The sequence below is a fragment of the Coregonus lavaretus genome (assembly GCF_964263955.1).
Source record: "Coregonus lavaretus genome assembly, contig: HAP1_SCAFFOLD_4971, whole genome shotgun sequence".
NCBI lineage: Eukaryota > Metazoa > Chordata > Actinopteri > Salmoniformes > Salmonidae > Coregonus > Coregonus lavaretus.
In genome coordinates, this window is record NW_028156151.1 from 18243 (window position 1) to 44545 (window position 26303).

The 26303-nt window shown below is 45.9% G+C and overlaps 1 pseudogene across 1 annotated transcript; it reads left to right on the forward strand.

The window, feature by feature from the left end:
* The first annotated feature begins 497 nt into the window (after positions 1-497).
* Positions 498-18473, forward strand: LOC311126729 (selenide, water dikinase 3-like; annotated as a pseudogene). The gene is made up of 4 exons: positions 498-1058; positions 10870-10973; positions 11242-11349; positions 18312-18473. The product of its transcript is annotated as a selenide, water dikinase 3-like (transcript).
* Positions 18474-26303: the final 7830 nt, after the last annotated feature.

The following is a 26303-nucleotide window of genomic DNA, read 5'->3' on the forward strand; positions in this document are numbered from 1 at the left end:
CCTTTGAAAACGATTTTTCCCAGTCGGAGCTCGTGTTCCCGAATTCCCAATGGTCTTGAACAGACTGTGAAGTCAGAGATTTCCGAGTTCCCAGTTGTCTTGAACGCGGTGTGTGTGTGTGTCAGTGATGTCACTACGCAGAGGACGCCTCTTCCCGGATCGTCACTCTATCCATTCATATCTACCAGACAGGAAGAGGAACAGAGGCCCGACTCGGCGGAAGATCTGTCTCCCTCCAGCAAGTGGCGTTTTTTTGTTTGTTTGGCCCACCAAGCAAGGAGCTTTTGTAAAGAGGTCAATGAGAGTGTCCAATTTGGTCAACAATAAAATGAATTGTTTATTAGCTACGTGAGGTTTATTTGACCAAATGTACGTTTCGTAATGTATAAACGGTTAGTCGTGTACTGAAAAAGTAGGACACGTGACATCCCGGCAACTTTGCGTCGAGGTGGTTATGCATATTTATTGTATATTCATGAGATGAGGAGCGTAGCGGCTCTCCATTGAACACGGTCGGTGACGTCAACATCCCTAATCAAATTTTCAAAATAGATTACAATAATGAGATGTATCCACCAATCCAGAGAAAGGATAGGCGGGAGCTAGACAGCCCGACTCCCCATTGGTGGGACGGAGATACATGTATCTTGTCAGTATATCCATAATCTTTTTATCTATTCATCACACACGCTTTCCTCTCTTCTCTGTTGCTGGGATCTGAACTAGTTAGCTAGTCGAACTATTCTCCAAACATACCGCTAACTACCCAGCTATGTCGGCTACCTCTCCCCCCACCCCACCGGCCGATGTTTCGGCGGGGACAGAAGCATGCTTCCCCCCGGGATACAAGCCCTTCCATCCCGAAGAGCACGGCCTGGACGCCGGCTTCCGCCTGACGGGCTTCTCGGATCTGAAGGGATGAGGGTGCAAGGTCCCCCAGGAGGCTCTGCTCAAACTCCTGGCGGGACTGGAGCCTCACCGGCCGGGGGAAACCGGGGAACAAGACACCGAGTTCGGACAACTCACTCCCAACAACACCTCCGCCGGCCCCCGATTAGGTAGGGGTCTTTACTTTAGCTACCAGCTAGGTAGCTAGCTTGTTAGCATAGCTAGCAAAATTATATTCGTTTTCAAGTAAACTTGCTAACTTGGCAAGTTATTTAATGTAGCTAACTCGTTTTTTTTGTATTATTAGCAAACGAACATAAGCTGATTAGCTAACTATGTCGTGGCTAAGATAGCCATATGGCTTTACTAGCTAGCTAACAAACATGTCCCTTCTCTTGTTAGTTAGCCAACTAGCAGTATGTATGCTAGCTGAAGTTGGGTTGTCCACCAGCGTCTGATCTCTTTTAGCATCTCTGCTACAAGGCCCAATAACTATATAACCTTTCCAGTTGACTGTTGATGGTTTCTTACTCATCATGCTAGCTATCTGCTGTTAGTAAATGAATAACGTTGGCTAGGTCCACAGTGTTATAAAGGTACCCTGGCTGCTGACATTGCTACTGATTGTGGTGTGGGTGTGTTGTCATTCCGTGTAGCTCAGTTGGTAGAGCATGGTGCTTGCAACGCCAGGGTTGTGGGTTCGTTTCCCACGGGGGGCCAGTATGAAAAATTTATGCACTCACTAACTGTAAGTCGCTCTGGATAAGAGCGTCTGCTAAATGACAAAAAAAATAAAAAAATCAACAGCGGTGAAAGTATTATTTCTTCCCGGTACTGGACCTCCAAAAAGTATGTGCCTAATCATAGAATTACATATAGAATCCCTATTAATTCAATAGGATCTCGGTGGGCCTGTTCATAAAAATTTGTAATTTAACTTTGAAAATGTATGACCTTTTATTGTGGCATAAACACAACCAGTCATAATGTTTTTATATTTTTGTCAATCACTTCAAAGGGCTCCTTTACTCAACTTGGTCTCAGAGCATTTCGTATTATTCTGCACGTAAATCCGAGACACCCCATTTAGTATGATATGTTACGTTTCGTATGGTATGTATTAATTTGTGGATGTCCATCACCCATTTCGTAAGATATGTTATGAATTACAATTCGTGTTATATGTTTTGCAAAATGTACAATATGTACAATATGGGGCGGCAGGTAGCTTAGTGGGTAAGAGCGTTGTGCCAGTAACCAAAAGGTCGCTGGTTCTAATCCCCGAGCCGACTAGGTGAAAAATCTGTCGATGTGCCCTTAAGCAAGGCACTTAACCCTAATTGTTCCTGTAAGTCGCTCTGGATAAGAGCGTCTGCTAAATGACTAAAATGTTACAAATTCTAGCTAGGTGGCTAACATTAGCTAGCTTGCTAGGAGTTAGGGTTAAGTTTAGGAGTTAGGTTAAAGGGTTAGGGGAAGGGTTAGCTAACATGCAAAGTAGCTAAAAAATAAATGCTAAAGTTGTCTGTGATGCGACTCGAACTCACAACCTTTGGGTTGCTAGATATTTGCGTTATCCACCCACACCCACCACCATACTTTCGTTTTTGCCCTTAAGTAACCATCTGTCTTATGTAACATACCAAACGTAACATATCATACTAAATGAAGTGTCTCGGATTTACATACAGAATAATATAATGCTTTGAGACCAGGTTGCAACACTCATGTTCATCCACTTGCAACACATTTCCAGCCTCGAAACAGTGGTGAACGGAAAGAGACATCTGTTACACAAAACACCAAAAGGTGTAATAGCGTTTGGCATTAGGCCAGAATTACTGCTGTCTCGGTGTCGGCCATCTCTGCCTTCTCAAAATGTCTGTGCTTTCGTCTAACCATATCGCATTTTGGAGAGTAGGCTACCCTTTTTTCAAGTCCATTCCACTGGCATACCAGACACCCCTGCAGCCCCCTCAAGGCGGGCACACCAGCTCTGGGTGGCATGCATTTCAATGGAGACGTCCACAACGGAGTGAAAATGCAACGCCCCTTGCGGTTGAAGGCTCCGTTGCGAGATGAAAACCGCGTACTTTGACATTTTTAAAACGTTGCGTCGTCTTCAAGTTCAGCCAGAGTCTGTCAAAGAACAGGAAGTTACCAAAACAGAGAAGATTAAAATGTGGTTTCCGCCGATGGGTTTATGGGATAGCTAGCAACTTGTAAACAATCACCCATTCCTATAAGTGAAGACTATTTTAATACGAATGTGAAATAATAGACATTGGCTGTTAAGTAAATTGTGACTGTTGCCTCCCGTTTTTAAGTTTATTTTGACGTTAATGACGTTTGTTTTTAATAATTGATAGGAGGATGTCGCTAGCTACAATGGTATCTTCTACCTAGCCTAGCTTTTAGCTACAGTGGGGAAAAAGTATTTAGTCAGCCACCAATTGTGCAAGTTCTCCCACTTAAAAGGATGAGAGAGGTCTGTAATTTTCATCATAGGTACATGTCAACTATGACAGACAAAATGAGGAAAAAAAATCCAGAAAATCACATTGTAGGATTTTTAATGAATTTATTTGCAAATTATGGTGGAAAATAAGTATTTGGTCAATAACAAAAGTTTCTCAATACTTTGTTATATACCCTTTGTTGGCAATGACACAGGTCAAACGTTTTCTGTCAGTCTTCACAAGGTTTTCACACACTGTTGCTGGTATTTTGGCCCATTCCTCCATGCAGATCTCCTCTAGAGCAGTGATGTTTTGGGGCTGTCGCTGGGCAACACGGACTTTCAACTCCCTCCAAAGATTTTCTATGGGGTTGAGATCTGGAGACTGGCTAGGCCACTCCAGGACCTTGAAATGCTTCTTACGAAGCCACTCCTTTGTTGCCCGGGCGGTGTGTTTGGGATCATTGTCATGCTGAAAGACCCAGCCACGTTTCATCTTCAATGCCCTTGCTGATGGAAGGAGGTTTTCACTCAAAATCTCACGATACATGGCACCATTCATTCTTTCCTTTACACGGAGCAGTTTTCCTGGTCCCTTTGCAGAAAAACAGCCCCAAAGCATGATGTTTCCACCCCCATGCTTCACAGTAGGTATGGTGTTCTTTGGATGCAACTCAGCATTCTTTGTCCTCCAAACACGACGAGTTGAGTTTTTACCAAAAAGTTATATTTTGGTTTCATCTGACCATATGACATTCTCCCAATCCTCTTCTGGATCATCCAAATGCACTCTAGCAAACTTCAGACGGGCCTGGACATGTACTGGCTTAAGCAGGGGGACACGTCTGGCACTGCAGGATTTGAGTCCCTGGCGGCGTAGTGTGTTACTGATGGTAGGCTTTGTTACTTTGGTCCCAGCTCTCTGCAGGTCATTCACTAGGTCCCCCCGTGTGGTTCTGGGATTTTTGCTCACCGTTCTTGTGATCATTTTGACCCCACGGGGTGAGATCTTGCGTGGAGCCCCAGATCGAGGGAGATTCAGTGGTCTTGTATGTCTTCCATTTCCTAATAATTGCTCCCACAGTTGATTTCTTCAAACCAAGCTGCGTACATATTGCAGATTCAGTTTTCCCAGCCTGGTGCAGGTCTACAATTTTGTTTCTGGTGTCCTTTGACAGCTCTTTGGTCTTGGCCATAGTGGAGTTTGGAGTGTGACTGTTTGAGGTTGTGGACAGGTGTCTTTTATACTGATAACAAGTTCAAACAGGTGCCATTAATACAGGTAACGAGTGGAGGACAGAGGAGCCTCTTAAAGAAGAAGTTACAGGTCTGTGAGAGCCAGAACTCTTGCTTGTTTGTAGGTGACCAAATACTTATTTTCCACCATAATATGCAAATAAATTCATTAAAAATCCTACAATGTGATTTTCTGGATTTTTTTTTCTCAATTTGTCTGTCATAGTTGACGTGTACCTATGATGAATATTACAGGCCTCTCTCATCTTTTTAAGTGGGAGAACTTGCACAATTGGTGGCTGACTAAATACTTTTTTCCCCCACAGTAGCTAGTTGCTCTGCAGTGCAAGCTAGCTTGACATGCTAGAAACGTATAGAAACAAGTTGAGGAAAAAGTAACTAAATGAAACCCTAACAGAAACAATATGTTTCTGTCTTGAATGAAAAGGTCATATTTTGCAATCTCCCAAAATAAGTGTGATCTCTGACGAGAGACTAAGCTGTCCTCCATCTTGTCTTGCATTGTGAAACCTGAACATTGCAGCCCATTTGGCTATTAGCCAGACAACCCGCTGAGGAGTGGCTGAATGGATCCTCAAGCCGACTACTTTTTCCTCTTTGTTAGGCTATTTGATATGTAGTTTTTATTAAAAGTTTATAAATAGCAACTAAATACGGTATACAGTGCATTCGGAAAGTATTCAGACCCTTTGACTTTTTCCACATTTTGTTATGTTACAGCCTTATTCTAAAATTGATTAAATAGTTATTCCCCCCTCATCAATCTACACACAATACCACATAATGACAAAGCAACAACAAAAAAAGGTACACATTTTTTAAAAATAAAAAACTGAAATATCACATTTACATAAGTATTCAGACCCTTTACTCAGTACTTTGTTGAAGCACCTTTGGCAGCGATTACAGCCTCGAGTCTTCTTGGGTATGACGCTACAAGCTTGGCACACCTGTATTTGGGGAGTTTCTCCCTTTCTTCTCTGCAGATCCTCTCAAGCTCTGTCAGGTTGGATGGGGAGAGTCGCTGCACAGATATTTTCAGGTCTCTCCAGAGATGTTTGATCGGGTTCAAGTCCGGGCTCTGGCTGGGCCACTCAAGGACATTCAGAGACTTGTCCCGAAGCCACTCCTGCGTTGTCTTGGCTGTGTGCTTAGGGTCGTTGTCCTGTTGGAAGGTGAACCTTCGGCCCCAGTCTGAGGTCCTGAGCGCTCTGGAGCAGGTTTTCATCAAGGATCTCTCTGTACTTTGCACTGAGCTGAAGAGGGGAGTCCACAAGCTTGTGGATCTCGGGATCTGAAGGATCTGGAGAGATTCTGTATGGAGGAATGGTCTCAGATCCCTTGCCATGTGTTCTCCAACCTCATTATGCATTATAGGAGAATACTCAGAGCTGTTATCTTGGCAAAGGGTGGATACACAATGTATTGAATGAAGGGGTGCCAATAATTGTGGCGCACATATTTGTTTTAGGATAATTTATTTTTTCTTTCAATTATTTTACTTTAATTAAAGGTTAGGTTTTTGTGAATATTTAGAATGAAAGACCAAGAGGATAAACAGCAAAGAAATTTTTTTCATAGCCCGTTTTGCTCATATTTACCAAGGGTGCCAATATTAGTGGAGAGCACTGTGGGGACGATGTCGTCAATGTACTTATTGATGAAGCCGGTGACTGACTGAGCGAGTCACTGGTACTTCCTGCTTTAGTTTTTGCTTGTAAGCAGGAATCAGGAGGATAGAGTTATGGTCAGATTTGCCAAATGGAGGGCGAGGGAGAGCTTTGTATGCGTCTCTGTGTGTGGAGTAAAGGTGGTCTAGAGTTTTTTTTCTCTCCTCTGGTTGCACATTTAACATGCTGGTAGAAATTAGGTAGAACGGATTTAAGTTTCCCTGCAGTAAAGTCCCCGGCCACTAGGAGCACCGCCTCTGGATGAGCGTTTTCCTGTTTGCTTATGGCTTTATACAGCTCATTGAGTGCGGTCTTAGTGCCAGTGTCTGTTTGTGGTGGTAAACAGACAGCTATGAAAAATATAGATGAAACCTCTCTTGGTAGATGGTGGGTCTACAGCTTATCATGAGGTGCTCTAACAGCACCAGCTGTTATTGACAAATAGACACCCCCCCCCACCCCTCGTCTTACCAGACGTAGCTGTTCTGTCCTGCTGATGCACGGAAAACCAAGCCAACTGTATATTATCCATGTTGTCGTTGAGCCATAACTTGGTGAAACATAAGATATTACCATTTTTAATGTCCCTTTGGTAGGATAGTCTCGAACAGAGCTCATCCAGTTTATTCTCCAGTGATTGTATATTGTCCCATAAAACGGATGGTAGAGGCGGGTTACACACTTGCTGACGAATTCTCACAAGGCACCCTGAACTCCGCCCCCTGTATCGGCGTCTCTTCTTCATGCGAATGATGGGGATTTGGGCCCGGTCCGGTATCGGTGTCTGGGAGCAAAATTATATCCTTCGCATCAGACTCATGAAATAAAACATCTTTGTCCAGTTCGAGGTGAGTAATCGCTGTTCTGATATCCAGAAGCTCTTTTTGGTCATCAACATTATGTACAAAATAAGTTACAAACAATGCGAAAAAACACACAAAATAGCACAGTTGGTTAGGAGCCCGTAAAACGGCAGCCATCCCCTCCGGCGCCATTATTCAATTGTTTTGAGGGTTTTTTACTGACTGTATTATTTGGCATTAATAGACTGGTTTCATGCACAACCTTTTTATCAACGCTAGGAGAGAGCGCGAGGACGGCTCGTGTCATGCAGGTTCAGGTACAATCTGCAATGTTAGAATTTCCAACTTTTAATTACTTAACAATAGTTATGTGCAGGTTGACTCATAACCTGCAGTCCCTGTGGTTATATCCGCGGGGCGGACGGGTTAAGGATCATTAAATATTGTGTGGCCGAAGGGCGGGTGGGTGGCTGGCAGGTTGAATAAAGAGAAACAATACCTTAAAATCCATAAATGTATAATTATTGTGCAATTTATATAGTCTAGATTTAGCCTAAAATAATGAAAGAAAACCCTCTCTGGTGTTAGTGCATAGGCCTAACCTTTAGGCCTTAACTTTAAGCACGACACATTCTACACAGCCAATCACAAAATAATGCTTTTGGGAACAGGCAGAAAAAATCCATCTACGGAGGCAAAAAGGACATTGTTGGAGTTTAATTCAATAAGAGAGAAGCTACAAAAGGAGAGTTTAACATAAAGAGAAGGGAGGGCCAGAAAAGTCATGTTGGGAAAGATTTGGTGAAGTGGTAAAAGAGGATGATAGAAGTGAATGTAATAATAATATAATATACCATTTAGCAGACGCTCTTATCCAGAGTGAATGTAATAATAATATAATATACCATTTAGCAGACGCTCTTATCCAGAGTGAATGTAATAATAATATAATATACCATTTAGCAGACGCTCTTATCCAGAGTGAATGTAATAATAATATAATATACCATTTAGCAGACGCTCTTATCCAGAGTGAATGTAATAATAATATAATATACCATTTAGCAGACGCTCTTATCCAGAGTGAATGTAATAATAATATAATATACCATTTAGCAGACGCTCTTATCCAGAGTGAATGTAATAATAATATAATATACCATTTAGCAGACGCTCTTATCCAGAGTGAATGTAATAATAATATAATATACCATTTAGCAGACGCTCTTATCCAGAGCGAATGTAATAATAATATAATATGCCATTTAGCAGACGCTCTTATCCAGAGTGAATGTAATAATTATATAATATGCCATTTAGCAGACGCTCTTATCCAGAGTGAATGTAATAATAATATAATATACCATTTAGCAGACGCTCTTATCCAGAGTGAATGTAATAATAATATAATATACCATTTAGCAGACGCTCTTATCCAGAGTGAATGTAATAATAATATAATATACCATTTAGCAGACGCTCTTATCCAGAGTGAATGTAATAATAATATAATATACCATTTAGCAGACGCTCTCATCCAGAGTGAATGTAATAATAATATAATATACCATTTAGCAGACGCTCTCATCCAGAGTGAATGTAATAATAATATAATATGCCATTTAGCAGACACTCTTATCCAGAGTGAATGTAATAATAATATAATATGCCATTTAGCAGACGCTCTTATCCAGAGTGAATGTAATAATAATATAATATACCATTTAGCAGACGCTCTTATCCAGAGTGAATGTAATAATAATATAATATACCATTTAGCAGACGCTCTTATCCAGAGTGAATGTAATAATAATATAATATACCATTTAGCAGACGCTCTTATCCAGAGTGAATGTAATAATAATATAATATACCATTTAGCAGACGCTCTCATCCAGAGTGAATGTAATAATAATATAATATACCATTTAGCAGACGCTCTCATCCAGAGTGAATGTAATAATAATATAATATGCCATTTAGCAGACGCTCTTATCCAGAGTGAATGTAATAATAATATAATATGCCATTTAGCAGACGCTCTTATCCAGAGTGAATGTTATGATGATGATTGTGAAGCTCAAATTCCAAAGTCACAAGACGGGACTTCAAATAGGCCTATGGAAACTGTAGCCTACTGTTCAGATGGGTTAAATGGAAACTGAAATCTGGACATTGCCAAAAAACAGTTATTCTGGTTGGTCAAACTCCAAAGTCCTCTGATAATGCGAGTCGACATCCCTGTGTTTTGAGAGAAACGTCTGAGTTTTACAGGAGTTGCTCGCGGTTTGAGCAAGAACTATTAACTGATTAGATAAATTGAAGGAAGTGCTACGGATAGCCTATAGGCCTATATGAAGGGCTACGGATAGCCTATAGGCCTATATGAAGGGCCTACGGATAGCCTATAGGCCTATATGAAGGGCCTACGGATAGCCTATAGGCCTATATGAAGGGCCTACATGTATCAACTTTCAGTGAAGGCTTTTGTTTCTACGTTTTGTATATAATGCAACCCTGCTGTTAATAGATGGCAAAGCAGCACACAGAGCTAAACATTAGGAACAAGTTAACTTTCTCATACATAGCCTAAAAACTATATCAAGTGCAAGTTAGCTGTTTAGCTCACATCTGAAGGCTGGGGGGCATTTACAGTTTAGCTCTGTGTGAGTGCATACATTTTTCATACTGAGCTTCTTAACACCTGCCCGCTTAACCCGGCTGCACCAATGTGTCGGACGAAACGCTGTTCAACTGACAACCAGAGTCCGCCTGCAGGCGCCCGGCCCGCCACAAGGAGTCGCTAGAGCGCGATGAGCCAAGTTAAGCCCCCCCCCCCCCCGGCCAAACCCTCCCCTAACCCGGACGACGCTGGGCCAAACCCTCCCCTAACCCAGACGACACTGGGCCAAACCCTCCCCTAATCCGGACGACGCTGGGCCAATTGTGCGCTGTCCTATGGGACTCCCGGTCACGGCCGGTTGTGACACAGCCTGGGATTGAACCTGGGTCTGTAGTGACGCCTCAAGCACTGCGATGCAGTGCCTAAACCTTTCTAACCAGGCTACCTACCACCCCAGCTAGTTCTCGTTATTGTATTTTCTCCCCAGTCCTTAAACTTCTTTGCTCCGCGAAAGATGACAGAGAGCTTTACCGATGTCAACTAGATTGACATCATTCCGTTGAGAAAGGAGTCATGTAGTCTTCTGGGGCAACATAATGACAGAAGAGAAGTTACATGTATCTAATTATGGACAAGTTGACTAACAAATAGCCTACTAACATGTCGGAAATTATAAGCAGAAACAGTCTCAATCAGGCAAAAGGAAGTCCTGCACCCCCTGTCAGACAGTTGTTCTGCAGTCTCTGACAGCGGATGTTCTATATTAGCGGGTTAGGGTTGGGTGCGGGCCTCAGATTTTCACTTTATCACATATATTCGGGCGGTTGAGGATGGGTTAGTAGCAACTGCAGGCGGGTGAATGAACAGCTGACCTGGTCACCACTACTGAACAAGTCATTCAATTATTGCCAGCAGTCTAAAAATGGCAGCATTGCGACACCGTGTATAGCTTTGTGAAATGTTAGGCTTAACATGAGAAAATGAAGACCAAATAGGCAATAAACCTTTATCCATTAGCTAAAGCAAAGCTATGCCTTGGCACCATAGAAAAGTCTATCATCGATTGGATAGGTATGCAGCCAGAGTAGCATGAATATTGTTAAACTGTGTCTGTGTGTCTCCGTGTGTCTGTGTGTCTCTGTGTGTGTGTGTGTCTGTCTGTGTGTGCAGGTATAGGCATGGACTCCTGTGTGATCCCTCTGAGACACGGAGGCCTCTCATTGGTCCAAACTACAGACTTCTTCTACCCTCTGGTGGAGGACCCCTACATGATGGTGAGTTCTGACACCTGACCTTCAACCCCTGACCTCCACCGTAACCTCTGATCTCCTAACCTTTCTTAGGGCAGGATTTATGCTTTATGCCCCAACTTATATCTGTATGAGTGAATTACATTTTTATATCTCTATCAATGAATGAATTACAATAAATGTTCTTGTCAAATCGCCAGTTGGTGACCCATCCCTTACGAGATTATATGTCTCTCTCTCCATCTCCCTCCTCTCTCTCCTTCCCCACATTTCTCCCCGTCTCGCTCTCCAGGGAAGGATAGCGTGTGCCAATGTCCTCAGTGATCTCTATGCTATGGGCATCACAGAGTGTGACAACATGCTGATGCTACTCAGTGTCAGCCAGAAGATGTCTGAGAAGGTAGGTATTGCTGTACAAAATGATCTTGTTGCCATCTGATGCACATTCAAATGTCATAATAAATCAACACTGCAGAGCTCCTCCCTGTCCTCGGGCCGTGCCCTGATTATATTACTGCTGATGATATCTAGAAATGTGCTCCTTAAACTTGACCCAAAAAAAACCTCTGGGTCAGATGGTCTAGACCCTGTCTTCTTTAAGGTTGCAGCCCCTATCATCGCCAAGCCTGTCTCTGACCTTTAACCTGTCTCTCCTCTCTGGGGAGGTTCCCATTGCTTGGAAGGCAGCCACGGTGCGTCCTTTATTTAAAGGAGGAGGTCAAGCTGATCCTAACTGTTATAGGCCAATTTCTATTTTGCCCTGTTTATCAAAAGGTGTTGGAAAAACCTGTCAATAATCAACTGACTGGCTTTTCTTGATGTCTAACGTATTCTCTCTGGTATGCAATCTGGTTTCCTCTCAGGTTATGGATGTGTCACTGCAACCTTAAAGGTCCTAAATGATGTCACCATTGCCCTTGATTCTAAGCAATGTTGTGCTGCTATTTTTATTGACTTGGCCAAAGCTTTTGATACGGTAGACCGGCTTTGCCCAAACTGGGGAATACGTTCCCCCAGGGGTACGCGCAATGCTGTCGGTGGTACGCCAAATACAAAATGTGATTCACATTTTCAAACAGTCCATTTAGATTTTCCAACGGGGCTATACATTTGGGTGATGTTTTTTTCCTCGCCTGAGTAGCCTTGTTTCACTGCCAAAAAACAAAATTAAACCATCTAGTGTTCAGCGAAATGAAAAACACAATGTCAAATACAGGTAGCCTAGTCAAATAATTAACATCCAATCACATTAACCGTCACTCTCTCGTGGGAATTCCACTAACGGTCCATTTGTAGCTGCTGCTCATTCCGTTTGCACGAAAATTGATAAATGTTTTTAATAAAGTAAGGCCCTCGTCCATAGAGACACATACCAGCTCTACCAGCGGTACTGCTACCCCCAGCGGTACTGCTACCCCCAGCGGTCCTGCTACCCCCAGCGGTCCTGCTACCCCCAGCGGTACTGCTACCCCCAGCGGTACTGCTACCCCCAGCGGTACTGCTACCCCCAGCGGTACTGCTACCCCCAGCGGTACTGCTACCCCCAGCGGTACTGCTACCCCCAGCGGTACTGCTACCCCCAGCGGTACTGCTACCCCCAGCGGTCCTGCTACCCCCTAGCACGGACACTGACCGTTGTGAATCTGACGCAGCCGAAAGAGCTACTGCCCACTTACCCGGGAAAGCACCGAACAACAGACGGGGACGTTGGACCATCGAAGAGGCGCAAATATGATGAGAACTACATTGATTTGGGGTTCACTTTATATTGGGAGTAGTGCCTTTCCTCAAGCCATAGTGCTGCCAAGGGAATGCCTGACAGCTTGAAAGACGTTTTGGACACTACTTATCCCAGAGGCTGCTCCAAGACGCCGCCGGGGGAGAAAAGGTATTCGGAGTGGACTTCTAGTCCGACTCGGGAGGCGGGCACATCATCCACCGCTTCCGAGTATATTACTCGCTAATGTTCAGTCTCTGGATAATAATGTAGACGAGCTCAGGGCGAAGATCTCCTTCCAGAGAGACATCAGGGACTGTAACATACTCTGTTTCACGCAATCATGGCTCTCTCGGGATATACTGTCCCCGTCCATACAGCCAGCTGGGTTCTCAGTACATCGCGCAGACAGGAATAAATAACTCTCTGGGAAGAAGAAAGGTGTAGCTCAGGGGTACTCAACTACTATTTGAGATGGTCCAGTGACACAAATTTCCTGGGTGGCAAAGGTCCGGAGGGAGATCGTCCTTTATCGGCACTGTGGTACAACGTAGATAGTCGTCTACGACTTAGGAAACATGTTGTTATATAAAATGTACATTAAATACATTAAATGAGACTAAGAACTTGAAATAATAACAACTTATTTTGAATGTAAACGTGCAACATTGCATCAACATTGCAGAAGAACAAAAAGTGGTTGCATAATTGTCTATGCAAAAGGTGCACTCTGAACCATTGTACATGGGCCTTGAATAAAAAAAAATATATAAAATAAAGTGCATGTTTTCTGGAGAACAAAGGAGAGTTGAACAAATAGAATAATCTGAATGCACAGAACGTCACTGTGAGCCATGCAATATTCATGTACAAGTCCCTCTGGGCCTTTCCCTGCAGTAATGAGAGAAATTACACTTTCTGTCTCCTGCCAATGCTTTGAACTTTGCCACAAATGGTGTGAGAGCAACTCGGAGACACTGGTGCAGGTGTTCATTGGTGAGCCTGGTGCGGTATTTGTTTTTAATAAAGTTCATTGTGGAGAAGGCTGATTCCCAGCTGTCTGTGGATCCAAACATGGTCAGGATGTGTAGCGCCAGCTGTCTGTGGAGCCAAACATGGTCTGGATGTGTAGCGCCAGCTGTCTGTGGAGCCAAACATGGTCTGGATGTGTAGCGCCAGCTGTCTGTGGAGCCAAACATGGTCAGGATGTGTAGCGCCAGCTGTCTGTGGAGCCAAACATGGTCAGGATGTGTAGCGCCAGCTGTCTGTGGAGCCAAACATGGTCTGGATGTGTAGCGCCAGCTGTCTGTGGAGCCAAACATGGTCAGGATGTGTAGCGCCAGCTGTCTGTGGAGCCAAACATGGTCTGGATGTGTAGCGCCAGCTGTCTGTGGAGCCAAACATGGTCAGGATGTGTAGCGCCAGCTGTCTGTGGAGCCAAACATGGTCAGGATGTGTAGCGCCAGCTGTCTGTGGAGCCAAACATGGTCTGGATGTGTAGCGCCAGCTGTCTGTGGATCCAAACATGGTCTGGATGTGTAGCGCCAGCTGTCTGTGGAGCCAAACATGGTCAGGATGTGTAGCGCCAGTTTCCTGAACAGGGACATCAGCTGCAGGCGCCATCTTTCCCCAGAAAGGGACAGGGTCACCATCACCAGCCGGCTCCTTCAGAGCCAATCACCAGCCGGCTCCTTCAGAGCCAATCACCAGCCGGCTCCTTCAGAGCCAATCACCAGCCGGCTCCTTCAGAGCCAATCACCAGCCGGCTCCTTCAGAGCCAATCACCAGCCGGCTCCTTCAGAGCCGATCACCAGCCGGCTCCTTCAGAGCCGATCACCAGCCGGCTCCTTCAGAGCCGATCACCAGCCGGCTCCTTCAGAGCCGATCACCAGCCGGCTCCTTCAGAGCCGATCACCAGCCGGCTCCTTCAGAGCCGATCACCAGCCGGCTCCTTCAGAGCCGATCACCAGCCGGCTCCTTCAGAGCCGATCACCAGCCGGCTCCTTCAGAGCCGATCACCAGCCGGCTCCTTCAGAGCCGATCACCAGCCGGCTCCTTCAGAGCCGATCACCAGCCGGCTCCTTCAGAGCCGATCACCAGCCGGCTCCTTCAGAGCCAATCACCAGCCGGCTCCTTCAGAGCCGATCACCAGCCGGCTCCTTCAAAGCCAATCACCAGCCGGCTCCTTCAGAGCCAATCACCAGCCTGCTCCTTCAAAGACACATTTTCTTGCAGCTCCATCAACTCCATTTGCAGTGATGCAACATCTACCCATCTGAAGATCCGTTTTGCTTCTTCTGACAACTTTGTCACATTTGTGACCAAGACGGGGTTCTGGATGAGCAGCAGCAGTTCTCTTCCAACAGTGAAGTCATCAAAGCGAGCCTTGAAGTTCTCCATCAGCTTCTGGATGAAACCAACCTGGTTGGGAACATCTTTGTCTCCCTGCGTTTGGGCCAGAAGATTGGGGACAAGTTCTCCCTGGAGATCATTCTTGAAAAGCTCCAATGTCTTCTGGAAAGCCCGGACTGCCGTTATCATATCTCAGACTGTGTTGTCCCGTCCCGGCAGCTTAACATTCAGTTGATTAAGGTGTGATGGAATGTCTGTCAAAAATGCAACAGTTTCCATCTTCTCCTCATCTTCCAAAAACTCAGAAAACTGAGTTCTGATAAGAAAGCTTTGATTTCCTCCTGAATGGTCCAAAAGCGTTCCAAAACCCTGCCTTTGCTGAGCCATCTGACATTGTTGTAGTAAGTCATCATAGCTGGCATTGGCCTCTGTCAGAATGCCTCGTAGCAGGCGGTGTTGCAGGGATGATGTTGCTTTCGTTGTCATGACCTCGGAATACTATTTTCGCAGACTGGCACACAGGACAGATTGATGTATGATGCAGTGATATGATGTCAGGTCAGGATGTGCAACCAGTCCCCTCCCTCTTCCTGTCATGGCTGGAGCTCCATCTGTGGTGATGGAGCTCTATCTGTGGTGATGGAGCTCTATCTGTGGTGATGGAGACCACTGACTTCAGATCTATCCCCCTTTCTGTCAGCATCCCTTTGATGGCCTCATGGATATCCTCTCCCCGTGAGCTTCTAGATGTGTTAAGCTCAACAGCTCCTCACAGAATTCCTTCTTTGTTTCGTTATAAAAGAAACACCAGAAGCTGGGCATTATCAGTGGTATCTGTTGATTCATCTACAGCTAATGAAATGCATGGTGCATTCTGAATGGCCTCATCAAGTTGGGAATTTAAATCTTTGGCTAATATTTCAGTTCTCCTCATGGCTGTGGAATCTGACAGTGGGATCTGTTTGATCTTTTCCCTGAGCTCATCTTTTTGTTTACCTTCAAGCAAGGTGTTAGCAACTTCACACATGCATTGTTTTACCATCTCAGCGTCTTTTTTTTGTGTTTTCCCAAAACCCAAGTTATCCTCAGTGAACACTCCATTGCAGGTTGTTGGGCTGTCAGGGAATTGACAAGGACTTGGGTGGACCTCTCATATTGGGATTTGAGTTGGTTAATCCAGTTTGTTCTCACCTCCGTGTTCAGGGGATACGTCTGATCCAGTTTACTATGTCTGGTGTCATAATGGTGTTTAACATGGGCACCTTTCAGGAGAGATACGACTCACTGTATATCAGGCATCATTGGTTTGGTGCTAGTTGAGGGGAGAATGAATAAATACTGTTCCGTCCACTCGTCTTTGAATATACGGCTTTCAGAGTCAACTTTCGTGTTTGTTTTAACAAGCCATATTAACAAAGATACTGGTAACTAAGCTCCTTCTATCTGTGATATTTACAGTTGAACCGCGGCCAAATCTTTGTGTTTCTTTCTGCCTGCTTGTCCCAAGGTTCCGCTGAGGATATTTGGATTAATGTGATTGGGTAAGACGCGGCCTCTTGTATTTGCATATAACCACGCAATTGGATAAGACAGGGCACTAGTAGAGGTGGGCGTGGCTTCGAGAGAGAGAGAAAGAGAGGTTGCTGAGTTAAAGAGGCCCGACACCACGACGGCCCCCGACACCACGACGGCCCCCGACACCACGACGGCCCTCAAGGAACTACACTGGACTTTGTGCAAACTGGAAACCGCATATCCTATTTATTGTAGCTGGGGACTTTAACAAAGTAAATCTGAGGAAAACACTAAGAAGTTTCATCAACACATTGCCTGTAGTACTCAGTCTTCAAAAACTCTCGACTCTTACTCTTTCTTCCTGAATGGCTACAAGGCCCCCCCCCCCCGCCCTCCCTTCGGCAAATCAGATCACCACTCCATTCTGCTCCTCCCTTCCTATAGGCAGAAAATCTAAATATATTTTATATTTTAGATTCTTCAATTAGCCACCCTTTGCCTTGATGACAGCTTTGCACACTCTTGGCATTCTCTCAACCAGCTTCACCTGGAATGCTTTTCCAACAGTCTTGAAGGAGTTCCCACATATGCTGAGCACTTGTTGGCTGCTTTTCCTTCAATCTGCCGTCCGACTCATCCCAAACCATCTCAATTGGGTTGAGGTCGGGGGATTGGTCTGTGATTTATTTAGAATTCAAGGCACACATAATCAGCATGGCTACCCCAGCATTCTGCAGCGATACGCCATCCCATCTGGTTTGGGCTTAGTGGGACTATCATTTGTTTTTGAACAGGACAATGACCCAACACACCTCCAGGCTGTGTAAGGGCTATTTTACCAAGCAGGAGAGTGATGGAGTGCTGCATCAGATGACCTGGTCTCCACAATCACCCGACCTCAACCCAATTTGAGATGGTTTGGGATGAATTGGACCGCCAAGTGAAGGAAAAGCAGTCAACAAGTGCTAATCATATGTGGGAACTCCTTCAAGACTGTTGGAGAAGCATTCCAGGTGAAGCTGGTTGAGAGAATGCCAAGAGTGTGTAAAGCTGTCAACGCAAAGGGTGGCTACTTTGAAGAATCTCAAATATATAAAATATATTTTGATTTAACAATTTTTTGGTTACTTCATGATTCCATATGTGTTATTTCATAGTTTTGATGTCTTCACTATTATTCTACAATGTAGAAAGTAGTAAAAATAAAGAAAAACCCTGGAATGAGAAGGTGTGTCCAAACATGACTGGTACTGTGTATGTAAAATATATGATACTCCGGACTCCGACATTGATCGTTCTAATATTATATTTCTTAATTCCATTATTTTACTTTAGATTTGGGTGTATTGTTAGATATTACTGCACTGTTGGAGCTAGGATCATAAGCATTTCGCTACACCCGCAATAACATCTGCTAAAAAATGTGTATGTGACCAATAAAATGAGTTTTGATTTGAAAATCATGCTGTGTGTGTAGCAGCGTGACTGGTGGGGCTTCGGAACAACTAACCGGCTGTTCATTCATAAACCCACTAATCTGCAAATGTCAGACTTTGGACTGACTGTTACATGTGAAGCAACCTCTCTGTAGCGTGTTACATGTGAAGCAACCTCTCTGTAGCGTGTTTGTGTGTGCGTCAGACGTGCATGTGTTCCTGGAGTTATGCCCAGTCCGTCTAACCTGCAGAACTGGAAGCTAGTTGGCCGTAATGATGTGTGTTTTGTCTGTGTGCAGGAGCGTGAGCGTGTGATGAAATGATAACCGTGTCTGTGTGCAGGAGCGCGAGCTTGTGATGCCTCTGATGATCCGTGGTTTCCGAGATGCGGCGGAGGAGGGCGGGACTTCTGTGACGGGCGGCCAGACGGTGGTCAACCCCTGGATCATCATAGGGGGCGTGGCCTCGGTCGTCTGCCAACCCAACGAGTTCATCATGTAAGAGAGGGAGTGGTCATGGTGTTATCAGGGGGTTCAGAGAGTGGTCATGGTGTTATCAGGGGGTTCTGTTCAGAGAGTGGTCATGGTGTTATCAGGGGGTTCTGTTCAGGGAGTGGTCATGGTGTTATCAGGGGGTTCTGTTCAGAGAGTGGTCATGGTGTTATCAGTGGGTTCTGTTCAGAGAGTGGTCATGGTGTTATCAGGGGGTTCTGTTCAGAGAGTGGTCATGGTGTTATCAGTGGGTTCTGTTCAGAGAGTGGTCATGGTGTTATCAGGGGGTTCTGTTCAGAGAGTGGTCATGGTGTTATCAGGGGGTTCTGTTCAGAGAGTGGTCATGGTGTTATCAGGGGGTTCTGTTCAGGGAGTGGTCATGGTGTTATCAGGGGGTTCTGTTCAGAGAGTGGTCATGGTGTTATCAGTGGGTTCTGTTCAGAGAGTGGTCATGGTGTTATCAGGGGGTTCTGTTCAGAGAGTGGTCATGGTGTTATCAGGGGGTTCTGTTCAGGGAGTGGTCATGGTGTTATCAGGGGGTTCAGAGAGTGGTCATGGTGTTATCAGGGGGTTCAGAGAGTGGTCATGGTGTTATCAGTGGGTTCTGTTCAGAGAGTGGTCATGGTGTTATCAGTGGGTTCTGTTCAGAGAGTGGTCATGGTGTTATCAGTGGGTTCTGTTCAGAGAGTGGTCATGGTGTTATCAGTGGGTTCTGTTCAGAGAGTGGTCATGGTGTTATCAGTGGGTTCTGTTCAGAGAGTGGTCATGGTGTTATCAGGGGGTTCTGTTCAGAGAGTGGTCATGGTGTTATCAGTGGGTTCTGTTCAGAGAGTGGTCATGGTGTTATCAGTGGGTTCTGTTCAGAGAGTGGTCATGGTGTTATCAGGGGGTTCAGAGAGTGGTCATGGTGTTATCAGTGGGTTCTGTTCAGAGAGTGGTCATGGTGTTATCAGGGGGTTCAGAGAGTGGTCATGGTGTTATCAGTGGGTTCTGTTCAGAGAGTGGTCATGGTGTTATCAGGGGGTTCAGAGAGTGGTCATGGTGTTATCAGTGGGTTCTGTTCAGAGAGTGGTCATGGTGTTATCAGGGGGTTCTGTTCAGAGAGTGGTCATGGTGTTATCAGGGGGTTCAGAGAGTGGTCATGGTGTTATCAGGGGGTTCTGTTCAGAGAGTGGTCATGGTGTTATCAGGGGGTTCTGTTCAGAGAGTGGTCATGGTGTTATCAGGGGGTTCTGTTCAGAGAGTGGTCATGGTGTTATCAGTGGGTTCTGTTCAGAGAGTGGTCATGGTGTTATCAGTGGGTTCTGTTCAGAGAGTGGTCATGGTGTTATCAGTGGGTTCTGTTCAGGGAGTGGTCATGGTGTTATCAGGGGGTTCTGTTCAGAGAGTGGTCATGGTGTTATCAGGGGGTTCTGTTCAGAGAGTGGTCATGGTGTTATCAGTGGGTTCTGTTCAGAGAGTGGTCATGGTGTTATCAGGGGGTTCTGTTCAGAGAGTGATCATGGTGTTATCAGTGGGTTCTGTTCAGAGAGTGGTCATGGTGTTATCAGGGGGTTCTGTTCAGAGAGTGATCATGGTGTTATCAGTGGGTTCTGTTCAGGGAGTGGTCATGGTGTTATCAGGGGGTTCTGTTCAGAGAGTGGTCATGGTGTTATCAGGGGGTTCTGTTCAGAGAGTGGTCATGGTGTTATCAGTGGGTTCTGTTCAGAGAGTGGTCATGGTGTTATCAGGGGGTTCTGTTCAGAGAGTGGTCATGGTGTTATCAGGGGGTTCAGAGAGTGGTCATGGTGTTATCAGTGGGTTCTGTTCAGAGAGTGGTCATGGTGTTATCAGGGGGTTCTGTTCAGAGAGTGGTCATGGTGTTATCAGGGGGTTCTGTTCAGAGAGTGGTCATGGTGTTATCAGGGGGTTCTGTTCAGAGAGTGGTCATGGTGTTATCAGTGGGTTCTGTTCAGAGAGTGGTCATGGTGTTATCAGTGGGTTCTGTTCAGAGAGTGGTCATGGTGTTATCAGTGGGTTCTGTTCAGAGAGTGGTCATGGTGTTATCAGGGGGTTCTGTTCAGAGAGTGGTCATGGTGTTATCAGGGGGTTCTGTTCAGAGAGTGGTCATGGTGTTATCAGGGGGTTCTGTTCAGAGAGTGGTCATGGTGTTATCAGGGGGTTCTGTTCAGAGAGTGGTCATGGTGTTATCAGTGGGTTCTGTTCAGAGAGTGGTCATGGTGTTATCAGTGGGTTCTGTTCAGAGAGTGGTCATGGTGTTATCAGGGGGTTCAGAGAGTGGTCATGGTGTTATCAGGGGGTTCTGTTCAGAGAGTGGTCATGGTGTTATCAGTGGGTTCTGTTCAGAGAGTGGTCATGGTGTTATCAGTGGGTTCTGTTCAGAGAGTGGTCATGGTGTTATCAGGGGGTTCTGTTCAGAGAGTGGTCATGGTGTTATCAGGGGGTTCTGTTCAGAGAGTGGTCATGGTGTTATCAGGGGGTTCAGAGAGTGGTCATGGTGTTATCAGGGGGTTCTGTTCAGAGAGTGGTCATGGTGTTATCAGGGGGTTCAGAGATTGGTCATGGTGTTATCAGGGGGTTCTGTTCAGAGAGTGGTCATGGTGTTATCAGGGGGTTCTGTTCAGAGAGTGGTCATGGTGTTATCAGGGGGTTCTGTTCAGAGAGTGGTCATGGTGTTATCAGGGGGTTCTGTTCAGAGAGTGGTCATGGTGTTATCAGTGGGTTCTGTTCAGAGAGTGGTCATGGTGTTATCAGTGGGTTCTGTTCAGAGAGTGGTCATGGTGTTATCAGGGGGTTCTGTTCAGGGAGTGGTCATGGTGTTATCAGTGGGTTCTGTTCAGAGAGTGGTCATGGTGTTATCAGTCTGTTCAGAGAGTGGTCATGGTGTTATCAGTGGGTTCTGTTCAGAGAGTGGTCATGGTGTTATCAGTGGGTTCTGTTCAGAGAGTGGTCATGGTGTTATCAGGGGGTTCTGTTCAGAGAGTGGTCATGGTGTTATCAGGGGGTTCTGTTCAGGGAGTGGTCATGGTGTTATCAGTGGGTTCTGTTCAGAGAGTGGTCATGGTGTTATCAGTCTGTTCAGAGAGTGGTCATGGTGTTATCAGTGGGTTCTGTTCAGAGAGTGGTCATGGTGTTATCAGTCTGTTCAGAGAGTGGTCATGGTGTTATCAGTGGGTTCTGTTCAGAGAGTGGTCATGGTGTTATCAGTCTGTTCAGAGAGTGGTCATGGTGTTATCAGTGGGTTCTGTTCAGAGAGTGGTCATGGTGTTATCAGTCTGTTCAGAGAGTGGTCATGGTGTTATCAGTGGGTTCTGTTCAGAGAGTGGTCATGGTGTTATCAGGGGGTTCTGTTCAGAGAGTGGTCATGGTGTTATCAGTGGGTTCTGTTCAGAGAGTGGTCATGGTGTTATCAGTCTGTTCAGAGAGTGGTCATGGTGTTATCAGTGGGTTCTGTTCAGAGAGTGGTCATGGTGTTATCAGTGGGTTCTGTTCAGAGAGTGGTCATGGTGTTATCAGTGGGTTCTGTTCAGAGAGTGGTCATGGTGTTATCAGTCTGTTCAGAGAGTGGTCATGGTGTTATCAGGGGGTTCTGTTCAGAGAGTGGTCATGGTGTTATCAGTGGGTTCTGTTCAGAGAGTGGTCATGGTGTTATCAGTCTGTTCAGAGAGTGGTCATGGTGTTATCAGTGGGTTCTGTTCAGAGAGTGGTCATGGTGTTATCAGTGGGTTCTGTTCAGAGAGTGGTCATGGTGTTATCAGGGGGTTCTGTTCAGAGAGTGGTCATGTTGTTATCAGGGGGTTCTGTTCAGAGAGTGGTCATGGTGTTATCAGTGGGTTCTGTTCAGAGAGTGGTCATGGTGTTATCAGGGGGTTCTGTTCAGAGAGTGGTCATGGTGTTATCAGGGGGTTCTGTTCAGAGAGTGGTCATGGTGTTATCAGTGGGTTCTGTTCAGAGAGTGGTCATGGTGTTATCAGGGGTTCTGTTCAGAGAGTGGTCATGGTGTTATCAGGGGGTTCTGTTCAGAGAGTGGTCATGGTGTTATCAGTGGGTTCTGTTCAGAGAGTGGTCATGGTGTTATCAGGGGGTTCTGTTCAGAGAGTGGTCATGGTGTTATCAGGGGGTTCTGTTCAGAGAGTGGTCATGGTGTTATCAGGGGGTTCTGTTCAGAGAGTGGTCATGGTGTTATCAGGGGGTTCTGTTCAGAGAGTGGTCATGGTGTTATCAGGGGGTTCTGTTCAGAGAGTGGTCATGGTGTTATCAGGGGGTTCTGTTCAGAGAGTGGTCATGGTGTTATCAGGGGGTTCAGAGAGTGGTCATGGTGTTATCAGTGGGTTCTGTTCAGAGAGTGGTCATGGTGTTATCAGTGGGTTCTGTTCAGAGAGTGGTCATGGTGTTATCAGGGGGTTCAGAGAGTGGTCATGGTGTTATCAGGGGGTTCTGTTCAGAGAGTGGTCATGGTGTTATCAGGGGGTTCAGAGAGTGGTCATGGTGTTATCAGGGGGTTCTGTTCAGAGAGTGGTCATGGTGTTATCAGGGGGTTCTGTTCAGAGAGTGGTCATGGTGTTATCAGTGGGTTCTGTTCAGAGAGTGGTCATGGTGTTATCAGGGGGTTCTGTTCAGAGAGTGGTCATGGTGTTATCAGGGGGTTCTGTTCAGAGAGTGGTCATGGTGTTATCAGTGGGTTCTGTTCAGAGAGTGGTCATGGTGTTATCAGGGGGTTCTGTTCAGAGAGTGGTCATGGTGTTATCAGGGGGTTCAGAGAGTGGTCATGGTGTTATCAGTGGGTTCTGTTCAGAGAGTGGTCATGGTGTTATCAGGGGGTTCTGTTCAGAGAGTGGTCATGGTGTTATCAGGGGGTTCTGTTCAGGGAGTGGTCATGGTGTTATCAGGGGGTTCAGAGAGTGGTCATGGTGTTATCAGGGGGTTCTGTTCAGGGAGTGGTCATGGTGTTATCAGTGGGTTCTGTTCAGAGAGTGGTCATGGTGTTATCAGGGGGTTCAGAGAGTGGTCATGGTGTTATCAGGGGGTTCTGTTCAGGGAGTGGTCATGGTGTTATCAGTGGGTTCTGTTCAGAGAGTGGTCATGGTGTTATCAGGGGGTTCTGTTCAGGGAGTGGTCATGGTGTTATCAGTGGGTTCTGTTCAGAGAGTGGTCATGGTGTTATCAGGGGGTTCTGTTCAGAGAGTGGTCATGGTGTTATCAGGGGGTTCTGTTCAGAGAGTGATCATGGTGTTATCAGTGGGTTCTGTTCAGAGAGTGGTCATGGTGTTATCAGTGGGTTCTGTTCAGAGAGTGGTCATGGTGTTATCAGTGGGTTCTGTTCAGAGAGTGGTCATGGTGTTATCAGTGGGTTCTGTTCAGAGAGTGGTCATGGTGTTATCAGGGGGTTCTGTTCAGAGAGTGGTCATGGTGTTATCAGTGGGTTCTGTTCAGAGAGTGGTCATGGTGTTATCAGGGGGTTCTGTTCAGAGAGTGGTCATGGTGTTATCAGGGGGTTCTGTTCAGGGAGTGGTCATGGTGTTATCAGGGGGTTCAGAGAGTGGTCATGGTGTTATCAGGGGGTTCTGTTCAGGGAGTGGTCATGGTGTTATCAGTGGGTTCTGTTCAGAGAGTGGTCATGGTGTTATCAGGGGGTTCTGTTCAGGGAGTGGTCATGGTGTTATCAGTGGGTTCTGTTCAGAGAGTGGTCATGGTGTTATCAGGGGGTTCTGTTCAGAGAGTGGTCATGGTGTTATCAGTGGGTTCTGTTCAGAGAGTGGTCATGGTGTTATCAGGGGGTTCTGTTCAGAGAGTGGTCATGGTGTTATCAGGGGGTTCTGTTCAGAGAGTGGTCATGGTGTTATCAGGGGGTTCTGTTCAGAGAGTGGTCATGGTGTTATCAGTGGGTTCTGTTCAGAGAGTGGTCATGGTGTTATCAGGGGGTTGGTCAGAGAGTGGTCATGGTGTTATCAGGGGGTTCTGTTCAGAGAGTGGTCATGGTGTTATCAGTGGGTTCTGTTCAGAGAGTGGTCATGGTGTTATCAGTGGGTTCTGTTCAGAGAGTGGTCATGGTGTTATCAGGGGGTTCAGAGAGTGGTCATGGTGTTATCAGTGGGTTCTGTTCAGAGAGTGGTCATGGTGTTATCAGTGGGTTCTGTTCAGAGAGTGGTCATGGTGTTATCAGTGGGTTCTGTTCAGAGAGTGGTCATGGTGTTATCAGGGGGTTCTGTTCAGAGAGTGGTCATGGTGTTATCAGGGGGTTCTGTTCAGAGAGTGGTCATGGTGTTATCAGTGGGTTCTGTTCAGAGAGTGGTCATGGTGTTATCAGTGGGTTCTGTTCAGAGAGTGGTCATGGTGTTATCAGTGGGTTCTGTTCAGGGAGTGGTCATGGTGTTATCAGGGGGTTCTGTTCAGAGAGTGGTCATGGTGTTATCAGGGGGTTTTGTTCAGAGAGTGGTCATGGTGTTATCAGTGGGTTCTGTTCAGAGAGTGGTCATGGTGTTATCAGTGGGTTCTGTTCAGAGAGTGGTCATGGTGTTATCAGGGGGTTCTGTTCAGAGAGTGGTCATGGTGTTATCAGGGGGTTCTGTTCAGAGAGTGGTCATGGTGTTATCAGTGGGTTCTGTTCAGAGAGTGGTCATGGTGTTATCAGGGGGTTCAGAGAGTGGTCATGGTGTTATCAGTGGGTTCTGTTCAGAGAGTGGTCATGGTGTTATCAGGGGGTTCTGTTCAGAGAGTGGTCATGGTGTTATCAGTGGGTTCTGTTCAGGGAGTGGTCATGGTGTTATCAGGGGGTTCTGTTCAGAGAGTGGTCATGGTGTTATCAGGGGGTTCTGTTCAGAGAGTGGTCATGGTGTTATCAGTGGGTTCTGTTCAGAGAGTGGTCATGGTGTTATCAGGGGTTCTGTTCAGAGAGTGGTCATGGTGTTATCAGGGGGTTCTGTTCAGAGAGTGGTCATGGTGTTATCAGTGGGTTCTGTTCAGAGAGTGGTCATGGTGTTATCAGGGGGTTCTGTTCAGAGAGTGGTCATGGTGTTATCAGGGGGTTCAGAGAGTGGTCATGGTGTTATCAGGGGGTTCTGTTCAGAGAGTGGTCATGGTGTTATCAGGTTCTGTTCAGAGAGTGGTCATGGTGTTATCAGGGGGTTCTGTTCAGAGAGTGGTCATGGTGTTATCAGGGGGTTCAGAGAGTGGTCATGGTGTTATCAGGGGGTTCTGTTCAGAGAGTGGTCATGGTGTTATCAGGGGTGTTCAGAGAGTGGTCATGGTGTTATCAGGGGGTTCTGTTCAGAGAGTGGTCATGGTGTTATCAGTGGGTTCTGTTCAGAGAGTGGTCATGGTGTTATCAGGGGGTTCTGTTCAGAGAGTGGTCATGGTGTTATCAGTGGGTTCTGTTCAGAGAGTGGTCATGGTGTTATCAGGGGTTTCAGAGAGAGTGGTCATGGTGTTATCAGTGGGTTCTGTTCAGAGAGTGGTCATGGTGTTATCAGGGGGTTCTGTTCAGAGAGTGGTCATGGTGTTATCAGTGGGTTCTGTTCAGAGAGTGGTCATGGTGTTATCAGTGGGTTCTGTTCAGAGAGTGGTCATGGTGTTATCAGGGGTTCTGTTCAGAGAGTGGTCATGGTGTTATCAGGGGGTTCTGTTTCAGAGAGTGGTCATGGTGTTATCAGTGGGTTCTGTTCAGAGAGTGGTCATGGTGTTATCAGTGGGTTCTGTTCAGAGAGTGGTCATGGTGTTATCAGGGGGTTCAGAGAGTGGTCATGGTGTTATCAGGGGGTTCTGTCAGAGAGTGGTCATGGTGTTATCAGGGGGTTCTGTTCAGAGAGTGGTCATGGTGTTATCAGTGGGTTCTGTTCAGAGAGTG